The sequence below is a fragment of the Somniosus microcephalus genome, chromosome 6 (assembly GCF_052327205.1).
Source record: "Somniosus microcephalus isolate GS21.2 chromosome 6, FLI_Smic_1.0, whole genome shotgun sequence".
Classification (NCBI taxonomy): Eukaryota; Metazoa; Chordata; class Chondrichthyes; order Squaliformes; family Somniosidae; genus Somniosus; species Somniosus microcephalus.
The window spans coordinates 145,521,601-145,538,728 of NC_140992.1; positions in this window are offsets into that span (position 1 = coordinate 145,521,601).

The following is a 17,128-nucleotide window of genomic DNA, read 5'->3' on the forward strand; positions in this document are numbered from 1 at the left end:
ACTGAGTCTCTGTTACTCTCTTACTGTGTCTCTGTTAGTCTCTTACTGTCTATGTTATTCACTTACTGTGTCCTTGTTACTCTATTACTGTGTCTCTGTTACTCTCTTACTGTTTCTCTGCTTTCTCTTACTCTGTCTCTGCTACTCTTTTACTGTGTCTCTGTTACTCTCTTACTGTTTCACTGTTACTCTCTTACTGTGTCTCTGTTACTCTCTCACTGTGTTTCGGTTACTCTCTACTGTGTCTCTGTTATTCACTTACTGTGTCTTTGTTACTTTCTTATTGTGTCTCTGTTCCTCTCTTACTGTGTCTCTGCACTCTCTTAGTGTGTCTCTGTTACTCTCTTACTGTGTCTCTGTTACTCTCTTACTGTGTCTCTTTTACTCCCTTACTGTGTCTCTGTTACTCTCTTATAGTGTCTCTGTTACGCTCTTACTGTGTCTTTATTAATCACTTACTGTGTCTCTATTACTTCCTTATTGTGTCTCTGTTACTCTCTTACTGTTTCTCTGTTACTCTCTTACTGTGTCTCTTTTACTCTCTTACTGTGTCTCTGTTACTCTCTTACTGTGTCTCTGTTACTCTCTTATTGTGTGTTTATTACTCTCTTACTTTGTTTCTGTTACTCACTTACTGTGTCTCTGTTACTCTCTTTCTGTGTCTACTTCACTCTCTTACTTTGTATCTGTTACTCTCTTACTGTGTCTTTGTTACTTTCTTAGTGTGGCTCTGTTAATCTATTACTGTGTCTCTGTTACTCTCTTACTGTGTCTCTGTTACTCTCTTACTCTGTTTTATTACTCTCTTACTGTGGCTCTGTTACTCTCTTACTCGTCTCTGTTACTCTCTTACTGTGTCTCTGTTACTCTTTTACTCTGTCTTTATTAATCTCTTACTGTGTCTCTGTTACTCTCTTCCTGTGTCTTTATTACTCTCTTACTGTGTCTTTATTATTCTCTTACTGTATCTCTGTTACTCTCTTACGGCGTCTCTGTTACTCTCTTACTGAGTCTCTGTTACTCTCTTACTGTGTCTCTGTTACTCTCTTACTGTTTCTCTGCTCTCTCTTACTGTGTCTCTGTTACTCTCTTACTGTGTCTCTGTCACTCTCTTACTGTGTCTCTGTTACTCTCTTACTGTATCTCTGTTACTCTCTTACTGTGTCTCTGTTACTCTCTACTGTGTCTCTGTTATTCACTTACTGTGTTTTTTTTACTCTCTTACTGTGTCTCTGCTCTCTCTTACTGTGTCTCTGTTACTCTCTTACTGTGTCTCTGTTACTCTCTCACTGTGTCTCATTTACTCTCTTAATGTGTCTCTGTTACTCTCTTACTGTGTCTCTGTTACTCTCTTACTGTGTCTCTGTTATGCTCTTACTATGTCTCTGTTACTCTCGTACTGTGTTTCGGTTCCTCTCTTACTGTGTCTCTGTTACTCTCTTCCTCTGGCTCTGTTACTCTCTTACTGTGTCTCTGTTACTCTCTTACTGTGTCTCTGTTATTCTCTTTATCTCTGTTCCTCACTTACTGTGTCTCTGTTACTCTCTTATTGTGTATCTGTTAGTCTCTTAAATTGTCTCTGTTACTCTCTCACTGTGTCTCTGTTACTTTCTTACTGGGTGTCTGTTACTCTCTTACTGTGTCTCTGTTATTCACTTACTGTGTCTTTGTTACTCTCTTACTTTGTCTCTGTCACTCTCTTACTGTGTCTCTGTTACTCTCTTACTGTATCTCTGTTAATCTCTTACTGTGTCTCTGTTATTCTCTTATTGTGTCTCTGTTACTCTCTTACTGAGACTCTGTTACTCTCTTACTGTGTCTCTGTTAGTCTCTTACTGTCCATGTTATTCACTCACTCTGTCTTTGTTACTCTCTTACTGTGTCTCTGTTACTCTCTTACTGTGCCTCTGTTACTCTCTTACTCTGTTTCTGTTACTCTCTACTGTGTCTCTGTTATTCACTTACTGTGTCTTTGTTACTCTCTTACTGTGTCTCTGTTACTCTCTTACTGTGTCTCTGCTCTCTCTTACTTTGTCTCTGTTACTCTCTTACTGTGCCTCTGTTACTCTCTTATTGTGTCTCTGTTACTCACTTACTGTGTCTATGTTACTCTCTTACTGTGTCTCTGTTACTCTCTTACTGTTTCTCTGCTCTCTCTTACTCTGTCTCTGCTACTCTTTTACTGTGTCTCTGTTACTCTCTTACTGTTTCTCTGTTACTCTCTTACTGTGTCTCTGTTACTCTCTCACTGTGTTTCGGTTACTCTCTACTGTGTCTCTGTTATTCACTTACTGTGTCTTTGTTACTTTCTTATTGTGTCTCTGTTACTCTCTTACTGTGTCTCTGCACTCTCTTAGTGTGTCTCTGTTACTCTCTTACTGTGTCTCTGTTACTCTCTTACTGTGTCTCTTTTACTCCCTTACTGTGTCTCTGTTACTCTCTTACAGTTTCTCTGTTACACTCTTACTGAGTCTTTATTAATCTCTTACTGTGTCTCTGTTACTCTCTTACTGTGTCTCTGTTACTCTATTACTGTGTCTCTATTACTTCCTTATTGTGTCTCTGTTACTCTCTTACTGTGTCTCTGTTACTCTCTTACTGTGTCTCTGTTATTCTCTTTGTCTCTGTTCCTCACTTACTGTGTCTCTGTTACTCTCTTATTGTGTATCTGTTAGTCTCTTAAATTGTCTCTGTTACTCTCTCACTGTGTCTCTGTTACTTTCTTACTGGGTGTCTGTTACTCTCTTACTGTGTCTCTGTTATTCACTTACTGTGTCTTTGTTACTCTCTTACTTTGTCTCTGTCACTCTCTTACTGTGTCTCTGTTACTCTCTTACTGTATCTCTGTTAATCTCTTACTGTGTCTCTGTTATTCTCTTATTGTGTCTCTGTTACTCTCTTACTGAGACTCTGTTACTCTCTTACTGTGTCTCTGTTAGTCTCTTACTGTCTATGTTATTCACTCACTCTGTCTTTGTTACTCTCTTACTGTGTCTCTGTTACTCTCTTACTGTGCCTCTGTTACTCTCTTACTCTGTTTCCGTTACTCTCTACTGTGTCTCTGTTATTCACTTACTGTGTCTTTGTTACTCTCTTACTGTGTCTCTGTTACTCTCTTACTGTGTCTCTGCTCTCTCTTACTTTGTCTCTGTTACTCTCTTACTGTGCCTCTGTTACTCTCTTATTGTGTCTCTGTTACTCACTTACTGTGTCTATGTTACTCTCTTACTGTGTCTCTGTTACTCTCTTACTGTTTCTCTGCTCTCTCTTACTCTGTCTCTGCTACTCTTTTACTGTTTCTGTTACTCTCTTACTGTTTCTCTGTTACTCTCTTACTGTGTCTCTGTTACTCTCTCACTGTGTTTCGGTTACTCTCTACTGTGTCTCTGTTATTCACTTACTGTGTCTTTGTTACTTTCTTATTGTGTCTCTGTTACTCTCTTACTGTGTCTCTGCACTCTCTTAGTGTGTCTCTGTTACTCTCTTACTGTGTCTCTGTTACTCTCTTACTGTGTCTCTTTTACTCCCTTACTGTGTCTCTGTTACTCTCTTACAGTTTCTCTGTTACACTCTTACTGAGTCTTTATTAATCTCTTACTGTGTCTCTGTTACTCTCTTCCAGTGTCTTTATTACTCTCTTACTGTGTCTTTATTACTCTCTTACTGTGTCTCTGTTACTCTCTTACTGTGTCTCTGCTACTCTCTTGCTGTTTCTCTGTTACTCTCTTACGGTGTCTCTGTTACTCTCTTACTGAGTCTCTGTTACTCTCTTACTGTGTATCTGTTACTCTCTTACTTTTTCTCTGCTCTCTCTTACTGTTTCTCTGTTACTCTCTTACTGTGTCTCTGTCACTCTCTTACTTTTTCTCTGTTACTCTCTTACTGTATCTCTGTTACTCTCTTACTGTGTCTCTGTTACTCTCTACTGTGTCTCTGTTATTCACTTACTGTGTCTTTTTTACTCTCTTACTGTGTCTCTGTTCCTCTCTTACTGTGTCTCTGCTCTCTCTTACTGTGTCTCTGTTACACTCTTACTGTGTCTCTGTTACTCTCTCACTGTGTCTCATTTACTCTCTTACTGTGTCTCTGTTACTCTCTTACTGTGTCTCTGTTACTCTCTTACTGTGTCTGTGTTACGCTCTTACTCTGTCTCTGTTACTCTCGTACTGTGTTTCGGTTCCTCTCTTACTGTGTCTCTGTCAATCTCTTACTCTGGCTCTGTTACTCTCTCACTGTGTCTCTGTTACTCTCTCACTGTGTTTCGGTTACTCTCTACTGTGTCTCTGTTATTCACTTACTGTGTCTTTGTTACTTTCTTATTGTGTCTCTGTTCCTCTCTTACTGTGTCTCTGCACTCACTTAGTGTGTCTCTGTTACTCTCTTACTGTGTCTCTGTTACTCTCTTACTGTGTCTCTTTTACTCCCTTACTGTGTCTCTGTTACTCTCTTACAGTTTCTCTGTTACGCTCTTACTGTGTCTTTATTAATCACGTACTGTGTCTCTATTACTTCCTTATTGTGTCTCTGTTACTCTCTTACTGTTTCTCTGTTACTCTCTTACTGTGTCTCTTTTACTCTCTTACTGTGTCTCTGTTACTCTCTTACTGTGTCTCTGTTACTCACTTATTGTGTGTTTATTACTCTCTTACTGTGTTTCTGTTACTCACTTACTGTGTCTCTGTTACTCTCTTTCTGTGTCTACTTCACTCTCTTACTTTGTATCTGTTACTCTCTTACTGTGTCTTTGTTACTTTCTTAGTGTGGCTCTGTTAATCTCTTACTGTGTCTCTGTTACTCTCTTACTGTGTCTCTGTTACTCTCTTACTCTGTTTTATTACTCTCTTACTGTGGCTCTGTTACTCTCTTACTAGTCTCTGTTACTCTCTTACTGTGTCTCTGTTACTCTTTTACTCTGTCTTTATTAATCTCTTACTGTGTCTCTGTTACTCTCTTCCTGTGTCTTTATTACTCTCTTACTGTGTCTTTATTACTCTCTTACTGTGTCTCTGTTACTCTCTTACTGTGTCTCTGCTACTCTCTTAATGTTTCTCTGTTACTCTCTTACTGTGTCTCTTTTACTCCCTTACTGTGTCTCTGTTACTCTCTTACAGTTTCTCTGTTACACTCTTACTGAGTCTTTATTAATCTCTTACTGTGTCTCTGTTACTCTCTTCCAGTGTCTTTATTACTCTCTTACTGTGTCTTTATTACTCTCTTACTGTGTCTCTGTTACTCTCTTACTGTGTCTCTGCTACTCTCTTGCTGTTTCTCTGTTACTCTCTTACGGTGTCTCTGTTACTCTCTTACTGAGTCTCTGTTACTCTCTTACTGTGTATCTGTTACTCTCTTACTTTTTCTCTGCTCTCTCTTACTGTTTCTCTGTTACTCTCTTACTGTGTCTCTGTCACTCTCTTACTTTTTCTCTGTTACTCTCTTACTGTATCTCTGTTACTCTCTTACTGTGTCTCTGTTACTCTCTACTGTGTCTCTGTTATTCACTTACTGTGTCTTTTTTACTCTCTTACTGTGTCTCTGTTCCTCTCTTACTGTGTCTCTGCTCTCTCTTACTGTGTCTCTGTTACACTCTTACTGTGTCTCTGTTACTCTCTCACTGTGTCTCATTTACTCTCTTACTGTGTCTCTGTTACTCTCTTACTGTGTCTCTGTTACTCTCTTACTGTGTCTGTGTTACGCTCTTACTCTGTCTCTGTTACTCTCGTACTGTGTTTCGGTTCCTCTCTTACTGTGTCTCTGTCAATCTCTTACTCTGGCTCTGTTACTCTCTTACTGTGTCTCTGTTACTCTCTCACTGTGTTTCGGTTACTCTCTACTGTGTCTCTGTTATTCACTTACTGTGTCTTTGTTACTTTCTTATTGTGTCTCTGTTCCTCTCTTACTGTGTCTCTGCACTCACTTAGTGTGTCTCTGTTACTCTCTTACTGTGTCTCTGTTACTCTCTTACTGTGTCTCTTTTACTCCCTTACTGTGTCTCTGTTACTCTCTTACAGTTTCTCTGTTACGCTCTTACTGTGTCTTTATTAATCACGTACTGTGTCTCTATTACTTCCTTATTGTGTCTCTGTTACTCTCTTACTGTTTCTCTGTTACTCTCTTACTGTGTCTCTTTTACTCTCTTACTGTGTCTCTGTTACTCTCTTACTGTGTCTCTGTTACTCACTTATTGTGTGTTTATTACTCTCTTACTGTGTTTCTGTTACTCACTTACTGTGTCTCTGTTACTCTCTTTCTGTGTCTACTTCACTCTCTTACTTTGTATCTGTTACTCTCTTACTGTGTCTTTGTTACTTTCTTAGTGTGGCTCTGTTAATCTCTTACTGTGTCTCTGTTACTCTCTTACTGTGTCTCTGTTACTCTCTTACTCTGTTTTATTACTCTCTTACTGTGGCTCTGTTACTCTCTTACTAGTCTCTGTTACTCTCTTACTGTGTCTCTGTTACTCTTTTACTCTGTCTTTATTAATCTCTTACTGTGTCTCTGTTACTCTCTTCCTGTGTCTTTATTACTCTCTTACTGTGTCTTTATTACTCTCTTACTGTGTCTCTGTTACTCTCTTACTGTGTCTCTGCTACTCTCTTAATGTTTCTCTGTTACTCTCTTACGGCGTCTCTGTTACTCTCTTACTGAGTCTCTGTTACTCTCTTACTGTGTCTCTGTTACTCTCTTACTGTTTCTCTGCTCTCTCTTACTGTGTCTCTGTTACTCTCTTACTGTGTCTCTGTCACTCTCTTACTGTGTCTCTGTTACTCTCTTACTGTATCTCTGTTACTCTCTTACTGTGTCTCTGTTACTCTCTACTGTGTCTCTGTTATTCACTTACTGTGTTTTTTTTACTCTCTTACTGTGTCTCTGCTCTCTCTTACTGTGTCTCTGTTACTCTCTTACTGTGTCTCTGTTACTCTCTCACTGTGTCTCATTTACTCTCTTAATGTGTCTCTGTTACTCTCTTACTGTGTCTCTGTTACTCTCTTACTGTGTCTCTGTTACGCTCTTACTATGTCTCTGTTACTCTCGTACTGTGTTTCGGTTCCTCTCTTACTGTGTCTCTGTTACTCTCTTCCTCTGGCTCTGTTACTCTCTTACTGTGTCTCTGTTACTCTCTTACTGTGTCTCTGTTATTCTCTTTGTCTCTGTTCCTCACTTACTGTGTCTCTGTTACTCTCTTATTGTGTATCTGTTAGTCTCTTAAAGTGTCTCTGTTACTCTCTTACTGTGTCTCTGTTACTTTCTTACTGGGTGTCTGTTACTCTCTTACTGTGTCTCTGTTATTCACTTACTGTGTCTTTGTTACTCTCTTAATGTGTCTCTGTTACTCTCTTACTGTGTCTCTGCTCTCTCTTACTTTGTCTCTGTTTCTGTCTTACTGTGTCTCTGTTATTCTCTTATTGTGTCTCTGTTACTCTCTTACTGAGACTCTGTTACTCTCTTACTGTGTCTCTGTTAGTCTCTTACTGTCTATGTTATTCACTCACTCTGTCTTTGTTACTCTTTTACTGTGTCTCTGTTACACTCTTTCTGTTTCTCTGTTACTCTCTTACTGTGTCTCTGTTGCTCTCTTACTGTGTTTCTGTTACTCTCTACTGTGTCTCTGTTATTCACTAACTGTGTCTTTGTTACTCTCTTACTGTGTCTCTGTTACTCTCTTACTGTGTCGCTGCTCTCTCTTAGTGTGTCTCTGTTACTCTCTTACTGTGTCTCTGTTACTCTCTTACTGTGTTTCTGTTACTCTCTACTTTGTCTCTGTTATTCACTTACTGTGTCTTTGTTACTCTCTTACTGTGTCTCTGTTACTCTCTTACTGTGTCTCTGCTCTCTCTTAGTGTGTCTCTGTTACTCTCTTTCTGTGTCTCTGTTACTCTCTTACTGAGTGTCTGTTACTCTCTTACTGTGTCTCTGTTATTCGCTTACTGTGTCTTTGTTACTGCCTTACTGTGTCTCTGTTACTCTCTTACTGTGTCTCTGCTCTCTCTTACTTTGTCTCTGTTACTCTCTTACTGTGTCTCTGTTACTCTCTTATTGTGTCTCTGTTACTCACTTACTGTGTCTCTGTTACTCTCTTACTGAGTCTCTATTACTCTCTTACTGTGTCTCTGTTAGTCTCTTACTGTCTATGTTATTCACTTACTGTTTCTTTGTTACTCTCTTACTGTGTCTCTGTTACTCTCTTACTGTTTCTCTGCTCTCTCTTACTCTGTCTCTGCTACTCTTTTACTGTGTCTCTGTTACTCTCTTACTGTTTCTCTGTTACTCTCTTAATGTGTCTCTGTTACTCTCTCACTGTGTTTCGGTTACTCTCTGCTGTGTCTCTGTTATTCACTCACTGTGTCTTTGTTACTTTCTTATTGTGTCTCTGTTACTCCCTTACTGTGTCTCTGCACTCTCTTAGTGTGTCTCTGTTACTCTCTTACTGCGTCTCTGTTACTCTCTTACTGTGTCTCTTTTACTCCCTTACTGTGTCTCTGTTACTCTCTTACAGTTTCTCTGTTACGCTCTTACTGTGTCTTTATTAATCTCTTACTGTGTCTCTGTTACTCTCTTACTGTGTCTCTGTTACTCTATTACTGTGTCTCTATTACTTCCTTATTGTGTCTCTGTTACTCTCTTACTGTGTCTCTGCTCTCTCTTACTGTGTCTCTGTTACTCTCTTACTGTGTCTCTGTTACTCTCTCACTGTGTCTCTTTTACTCTCTTACTGTGTCTCTGTGACTCTCTTACTGTGTCTCTGTTACTCTCTTACTGTGTCTGTGTTACGCTCTTACTCTGTCTCTGTTACTCTCGTGCTGTGTTTCGGTTCCTCTCTTACTGTGTCTCTGTCACTCTCTTACTCTGGCTCTTTTAGTCTCTTACTGTGTCTCTGTTACTCTCTTACTGTGTCTCTGTTATTCTCTTTGTCTCTGTTCCTCTCTTACTGTGTCTCTGTTACTCTCTTATTGTGTATCTGTTAGTCTCTTAAAGTGTCTCTGTTACTCTCTTACTGTGTCTCTGTTACTTTCTTATTGAGTGTCTGTTACTCTCTTACTGTGTCTCTGTTATTCACTTACTGTGTCTCTGCTCTCTCTTACTTTGTCTCTGTTACTCTCTGACTGTGTCTCTGTTACTCTCTTATTGTGTCTCTGTTACTCTCTTACTGAGTCTCTGTTACTCTCTTACTGTGTCTCTGTTAGTCTCTCACTGTCTATGTTATTCACTTACTGTGTCTTTGTTACTCTCTTACTGTGTCTCTGTTACTCTCTAACTGTGTCTCTGCTCTCTCGTACTTTGTCTCTGCTACTCTTTTACTGTGTCTCTGTTACTCTCTTTCCCTTTCTCTGTTACTCTCTTACTGTGTCTCTGTTACTCTCTTACTGTGTTTCTGTTACTCTCTACTGTGTCTCTGTTATTCACTTACTGTGTCTTTGTTACTCTCTTACTGTGTCTCTGTTACTCTCTTACTGTGTCGCTGCTCTCTCTTAGTGTGTCTCTGTTACTCTCTTAGTGTGTCTCTGTTACTCTCTTACTGTGTCTCTGTTACTCTCTTACTGTGTTTCTGTTACTCTCTACTGTGTCTCTGTTATTCACTTACTGTGTCTTTGTTACTTTCTTACTGTGTCTCTGTTACTCTCTTACTGTGTCTCTGTTACTCTCTTACTGTGTCTCTGCTCTCTCTTACTTTGTCTCTATTACTCTCTTACTGTGTCTCTGTTACTCTCTTATTGTGTCTCTGTTACTCACTTACTGTGTCTCTGTTACTCTCTTACTGAGTCTCTGTTACTCTCTTACTGTGTCTCTGTTAGTCTCTTACTGTCTATGTTATTCACTTACTGTGTCCTTGTTACTCTCTTACTGTGTCTCTGTTACTCTCTTACTGTTTCTCTGCTCTCTCTTACTCTGTCTCTGCTACTCTTTTACTGTGTCTCTGTTACTCTCTTACTGTTTCTCTGTTACTCTCTTACTGTGTCTCTGTTACTCTCTCACTGTGTTTCGGTTACTCTCTACTGTGTCTCTGTTATTCACTTACTGTGTCTTTGTTACTTTCTTATTGTGTCTCTGTTCCTCTCTTACTGTGTCTCTGCACTCTCTTAGTGTGTCTCTGTTACTCTCTTACTGTGTCTCTGTTACTCTCTTACTGTGTCTCTTTTACTCCCTTACTGTGTCTCTGTTACTCTCTTACAGTTTCTCTGTTACGCTCTTACTGTGTCTTTATTAATCACTTACTGTGTCTCTGTTACTCTCTTATTGTGTCTCTGTTACTCTATTACTGTGTCTCTATTACTTCCTTATTGTGTCTCTGTTACTCTCTTACTGTTTCTCTGTTACTCTCTTACTGTGTCTCTTTTACTCTCTTACTGTGTCTCTGTTACTCTCTTACTGTGTCTCTGTTACTCTCTTATTGTGTGTTTATTACTCTCTTACTGTGTTTCTGTTACTCACTTACTGTGTCTCTGTTACTCTCTTTCTGTGTCTACTTCACTCTCTTACTTTGTATCTGTTACTCTCTTACTGTGTCTTTGTTACTTTCTTAGTGTGGCTCTGTTAATCTCTTACTGTGTCTCTGTTACTCTCTTACTGTGTCTCTGTTACTCTCTTACTGTGTCTCTGTTACTCTCTTACTCTCTTTTATTACTCTCTTACTGTGGCTCTGTTACTCTCTTACTAGTCTCTGTTACTCTCTTACTGTGTCTCTGTTACTCTTTTACTCTGTCTTTATTAATCTCTCACTGTGTCTCTGTTACTCTCTTCCTGTGTCTTTATTACTCTCTTACTGTGTCTTTATTACTCTCTTACTGTGTCTCTGTTACTCTCTTACTGTGTCTCTGCTACTCTCTTACTGTTTCTCTGTTACTCTCTTACGGCGTCTCTGTTACTCTCTTACTGAGTCTCTGTTACTCTCTTACTGTGTCTCTGTTACTCTCTTACTTTGTCTCTGTTACTCTCTTACTATTTCTTTGTTTGTCTCTTACTGTGTCTTTATTACTCCCTTACTGTGTCTCTGCTCTCTCTTACTCTGTTTCCGTTTCTCTCTAACTGTGTCTCTGTTAAACTCTTACTCTGTCTCTGTTATTCTCGTACTGTGTTTCTGTTACTCTCTGACTGTGACTCTTTTACTCTCTTACTGTGTCTCTGCTCCTTTCTTATTGTGTCTGAGTTACTCTCTTACTGTGTCTCGGTTACTCTCTTATTGTGTCTCTGTTACTCTCTTAAAGTGTCTCTATTACTCTCTTATTTTGTCTTTGTTACTCTCTTACTTTGTCACTGTTACTCTCTTACTGTGTCTCTGTTACGCTCTTACTCTGTCTCTGTTACTCTCGTACTGTGCTTCAGTTCCTCTCTTACTGTGTCTCTGTTACTCTCTTACTCTGGCTCTGTTACTCTCTTACTGTGTTACTGTTACTCTCTTAGTGTGCCTCTGTTACTTTTTTACTGTGTCTCTGTTACTCTCTTACTGTGTGTTTATTACTCTCTTGCTGTGTCTCTGTTACTCACTTACTGTGTCTCTGTTACTCTCTTACTGTGTCTACGTTACTCTCTTACTGTGTCTCTGTTATTCTCTTACTGTTTCATTGTTACTCTCTTAGTGTGGCTCTGTTACTCTCTTACTGTGTCTCTGTTACTCTCTTACTCTGTCTTTATTACTCTCTTACTGTGTCTCTGTTACTCTCTTACTGTGTTACTGTTACTCTCTTACTGTGTCTCTGTTACACTCTTACTGTGTCTTTATTAATCTCTTACTGTGTCTCTGTTACTCTCGTATTGTGTCATTATTAATCTCTTGCTGAGTCTTTATTACTCTCTTACTGTGTCTCTGTTACTCTCTTACTGTGTCTCTGTTACTCTCTTACTGTGTCTCTGTTACTCTCTTACGGTGTCTCTATTACTGTCTTACTGTGTCTTTGTTACTCTCTTAATGTCTTTCTGTTACTCTCTTACTGTGTCTCTGTTACTCTCTTACTGTGCCTCTGTTACTCTCTTACTTTGTCTCTGTTACTCTCTTACTATTTCTTTGTTTGTCTCTTACTGTGTCTTTATTACTCCCTTACTGTGTCTCTGCTCTCTCTTACTCTGTTTCCGTTTCTCTCTAACTGTGTCTCTGTTAAACTCTTACTCTGTCTCTGTTATTCTCGTACTGTGTTTCTGTTACTCTCTTACTGTGTCTACGTTACTCTCTTACTGTGTCTCTGTTACTCTCTGACTGTGACTCTTTTACTCTCTTACTGTGTCTCTGTTACTTTCTTATTGTGTCTGAGTTACTCTCTTACTGTGTCTCTGTTACTCTCTTATTGTGTCTCTGTTACTCTCTTAAAGTGTCTCTATTACTCTCTTATTTTGTCTTTGTTACTCTCTTACTTTGTCACTGTTACTCTCTTACTGTGTCTCTGTTACGCTCTTACTCTGTCTCTGTTACTCTCGTACTGTGCTTCAGTTCCTCTCTTACTGTGTCTCTGTTACTCTCTTACTCTGGCTCTGTTACTCTCTTACTGTGTTACTGTTACTCTCTTAGTGTGTCTCTGTTACTCTCTTACTGTGCCTCTGTTACTCTAATACTCTGTCTTTATTACTCTCTTATTGTGTCTTTATTACTCTCTTACTAAGACTCGGTTACTCTCTTACTGTGTCTCACTTACTCTCTTATTGTGTCTCTGTTACTCTCTTACTGTGTCTCTGTTAATCTTTTAATATGTCTCTGTTACTCTCTTACTGTGTCTCTGTTATCCTCTTACTTCTTCCCTGTTACTCTCTTACTATGTCTCTGTTACTCCCTCACTGTGTCTGTGTTACTATCTTATTGTGTCTCTGTTACTCTCTTACTGTGTCTTTATTACTCTCTTACTGTGTTTTTATTACTCTCTTACTGTGTCCCTGTTACTCTCTTATTTTATCTCTGTTACTCTTACTGTGTCTCGGTTGTTCTCTTACTGTGTCTCTGTGACTCTCTTACTGTGTCTCTGTTCCTCTCTTACAGTGTCTCTGTTACTGTCTTACTGTGCCTCTGTTACTCTCTTACTGAGTCTCTGTTCCTCTCTTACTTTGTCTCTCTTACTCTCTTACTGTGTCTGAGTTACTCTCTTACTGTGTCTCTGTTACTCTCGTACTGTGTCTCTGTTATTCTCTTTGTTTCTGTTCCTCTCTTACTGTGTCTCCGTTACTCTCTTATTGTGTATCTGTTAATCGCTTAAAGTGTCTATGTTACTCTCTTACTGTGTCTCTGTTACTCTCTTACTGAGTCTCTGTTACTCTCTTACTGTGTCTCTGTTACTTTCTTATTGTGTCTGAGTTACTCTCTTACTGTGTCTCGGTTACTCTCTTACTGTGTCTCAGTTACTCTCTTATTGTGTCTCTGTTACTCTCTTATAGTGTCTCTATTTCTCTCTTTTTTTGTCTTTGTTACTCTCTTACTTTGTCACTGTTACTCTCTTACTGTGTCTCTGTTACGCTCTTACTCTGTCTCTGTTACTCTCGTACTGTGCTTCAGTTCCTCTCTTACTGTGTCTCTGTTACTCTCTTACTCTGGCTTTGATAATCTCTTACTATGTTACTGTTACTCTCTTAGTGTGTCTCTGTTACTCTCTTACTGTGTCTCTGTTACTCTCATACTGTGTCTTTATTGCTCTCTTATTGTGTCGTTATTACTCTCGTACTCTGTCTCTGTTACTCTCTTACTGTGTCTCACTTACTCTCTTACTGTGTCTCTGTTAATCTCTTACTGTGTCTCTGTTAATCTTTTAATATGTCTCTGTTACTCTCTTAATGTGTCTCTGTTATTCTCTTACTTCTTCCCTGTTACTCTCTTACTATGTCTCTGTTACTCCCTCACTGTGTCTGTGTTACTATCTTATTGTGTCTCTGTTACTCTCTTACTGTGTCTTTATTACTCTCTTACTGTGTTTTTATTACTCTCTTACTGTGTCTCTGTTACTCTCTTACTGTGTCTCTGTTCCTCTCTAACAGTGTATCTGTTACTCTCTTACTGTGCCTCTCTTACTGTCTTACTGAGTCTCTGTTACTCTCTTACTTTGTCTCTCTTACTCTCTTACTGTGTCTCTGTTGTTCTCTTACTGTGTCTCTGTTACTCTCGTACTGTGTCTCTGTTATTCTCTTTGTTTCTGTTCCTCTCTTACTGTGTCTCCGTTACTCTCTTATTGTGTATCTGTTAATCGCTTAAAGTGTCTCTGTTACTCTCTTACTGTGTCTCTGTTACTCTCTTACTGAGTCTCTGTTACTCTCTTACTGTTTCTCTGTTACTCTCTACTGTGTCTCTGTTATTCACTTACTGTGTCTTTGTTACTCCCTTACTGTGTCTCTGTTACTCTCTTACTGTGTCTCTGCTCTCTCTTACTGAGTCTCTGTTACTCTCTTACTTTTTCTCTGTTACTCTCTACTGTGTCTCTGTTATTCACTTACTGTGTCTTTGTTACTCCCTTACTGTGTCTCTGTTACGCTCTTACTCTGTCTCTGTTACTCTCGTACTGTGCTTCAGTTCCTCTCTTACTGTGTCTCTGTTACTCTCTTACTCTGGCTCTGTTACTCTCTTACTGTGTTACTGTTACTCTCTTAGTGTGTCTCTGTTACTCTCTTACTGTGCCTCTGTTACTCTAATACTCTGTCTTTATTACTCTCTTATTGTGTCTTTATTACTCTCTTACTAAGACTCGGTTACTCTCTTACTGTGTCTCACTTACTCTCTTATTGTGTCTCTGTTACTCTCTTACTGTGTCTCTGTTAATCTTTTAATATGTCTCTGTTACTCTCTTACTGTGTCTCTGTTATCCTCTTACTTCTTCCCTGTTACTCTCTTACTATGTCTCTGTTACTCCCTCACTGTGTCTGTGTTACTATCTTATTGTGTCTCTGTTACTCTCTTACTGTGTCTTTATTACTCTCTTACTGTGTTTTTATTACTCTCTTACTGTGTCCCTGTTACTCTCTTATTTTATCTCTGTTACTCTTACTGTGTCTCGGTTGTTCTCTTACTGTGTCTCTGTGACTCTCTTACTGTGTCTCTGTTCCTCTCTTACAGTGTCTCTGTTACTGTCTTACTGTGCCTCTGTTACTCTCTTACTGAGTCTCTGTTCCTCTCTTACTTTGTCTCTCTTACTCTCTTACTGTGTCTGAGTTACTCTCTTACTGTGTCTCTGTTACTCTCGTACTGTGTCTCTGTTATTCTCTTTGTTTCTGTTCCTCTCTTACTGTGTCTCCGTTACTCTCTTATTGTGTATCTGTTAATCGCTTAAAGTGTCTATGTTACTCTCTTACTGTGTCTCTGTTACTCTCTTACTGAGTCTCTGTTACTCTCTTACTGTGTCTCTGTTACTTTCTTATTGTGTCTGAGTTACTCTCTTACTGTGTCTCGGTTACTCTCTTACTGTGTCTCAGTTACTCTCTTATTGTGTCTCTGTTACTCTCTTATAGTGTCTCTATTTCTCTCTTTTTTTGTCTTTGTTACTCTCTTACTTTGTCACTGTTACTCTCTTACTGTGTCTCTGTTACGCTCTTACTCTGTCTCTGTTACTCTCGTACTGTGCTTCAGTTCCTCTCTTACTGTGTCTCTGTTACTCTCTTACTCTGGCTTTGATAATCTCTTACTGTGTTACTGTTACTCTCTTAGTGTGTCTCTGTTACTCTCTTACTGTGTCTCTGTTACTCTCATACTGTGTCTTTATTGCTCTCTTATTGTGTCGTTATTACTCTCGTACTCTGTCTCTGTTACTCTCTTAATGTGTCTCACTTACTCTCTTACTGTGTCTCTGTTAATCTCTTACTGTGTCTCTGTTAATCTTTTAATATGTCTCTGTTACTCTCTTAATGTGTCTCTGTTATTCTCTTACTTCTTCCCTGTTACTCTCTTACTATGTCTCTGTTACTCCCTCACTGTGTCTGTGTTACTATCTTATTGTGTCTCTGTTACTCTCTTACTGTGTCTTTATTACTCTCTTACTGTGTTTTTATTACTCTCTTACTGTGTCTCTGTTACTCTCTTACTGTGTCTCTGTTCCTCTCTAACAGTGTCTCTGTTACTCTCTTACTGTGCCTCTCTTACTGTCTTACTGAGTCTCTGTTACTCTCTTACTTTGTCTCTCTTACTCTCTTACTGTGTCTCTGTTGTTCTCTTACTGTGTCTCTGTTACTCTCGTACTGTGTCTCTGTTATTCTCTTTGTTTCTGTTCCTCTCTTACTGTGTCTCCGTTACTCTCTTATTGTGTATCTGTTAATCGCTTAAAGTGTCTCTGTTACTCTCTTACTGTGTCTCTTTTACTCTCTTACTGAGTCTCTGTTACTCTCTTACTGTTTCTCTGTTACTCTCTACTGTGTCTCTGTTATTCACTTACTGTGTCTTTGTTACTCCCTTACTGTGTCTCTGTTACTCTCTTACTGTGTCTCTGCTCTCTCTTACTGTGTCTCTGTTACTCTCTTACTGTGTCTCTGTTACTCTCTTACTGTGTCTCTGTTACTCTCTTACTGTGTCTCTGTTACTTTCTTACTGTGTCTCTGTTACTCTCTTACTGTGTCTTTATTACTCTCTTACTGAGTCTCTGTTACTCTTTACTGTGTCTCTGTTACTCTCTTACTGTGTCTCTGTTACTCTCTTACTGTGTCTCTGTTACTATCTTATTTTGTCTCTGTTACTTCCTTACTGTGTCTCGGTTGCTCTCTTACTGTGTCTCTGTTACTCTCTTACTGTTTCTCTGTTACTCTCTTACTGTGTCTTTATTAATCTCTTACTGTTTCTCTGTTACTCTCTTACTGTGTCTCTGTTACTCTCTTACTGTGTTTCTGTTACACTTTACTCTGTCTTTATTACTCTCTTACTGTGTCTCTGTTACTCTCTTACTGTGTCTCTGTTACTCACTTACTGTGTCTCTCTTACTCTCTTACTGTGTCTCTGTTACTCTCTTACAGTGTCTCGGTTACACTCTTACTGTGTCTCTGATACTCTCTTACTGTGTCTCTGTTACTCTCTTACTGTGTCTCTGTTACTCTGTTACTCTGTCTTTATTACTATCTTACTGTGTCTCTGTTACTCTCTTAGTGTGTCCCTGTTACTCTCTTACTGTGTCTCTGTTACACTCTTACTGTGTCCTTATTAATCTCTTACTATGTCTCTGTTACTCTCTTACTGTATCTCTGTTACTCT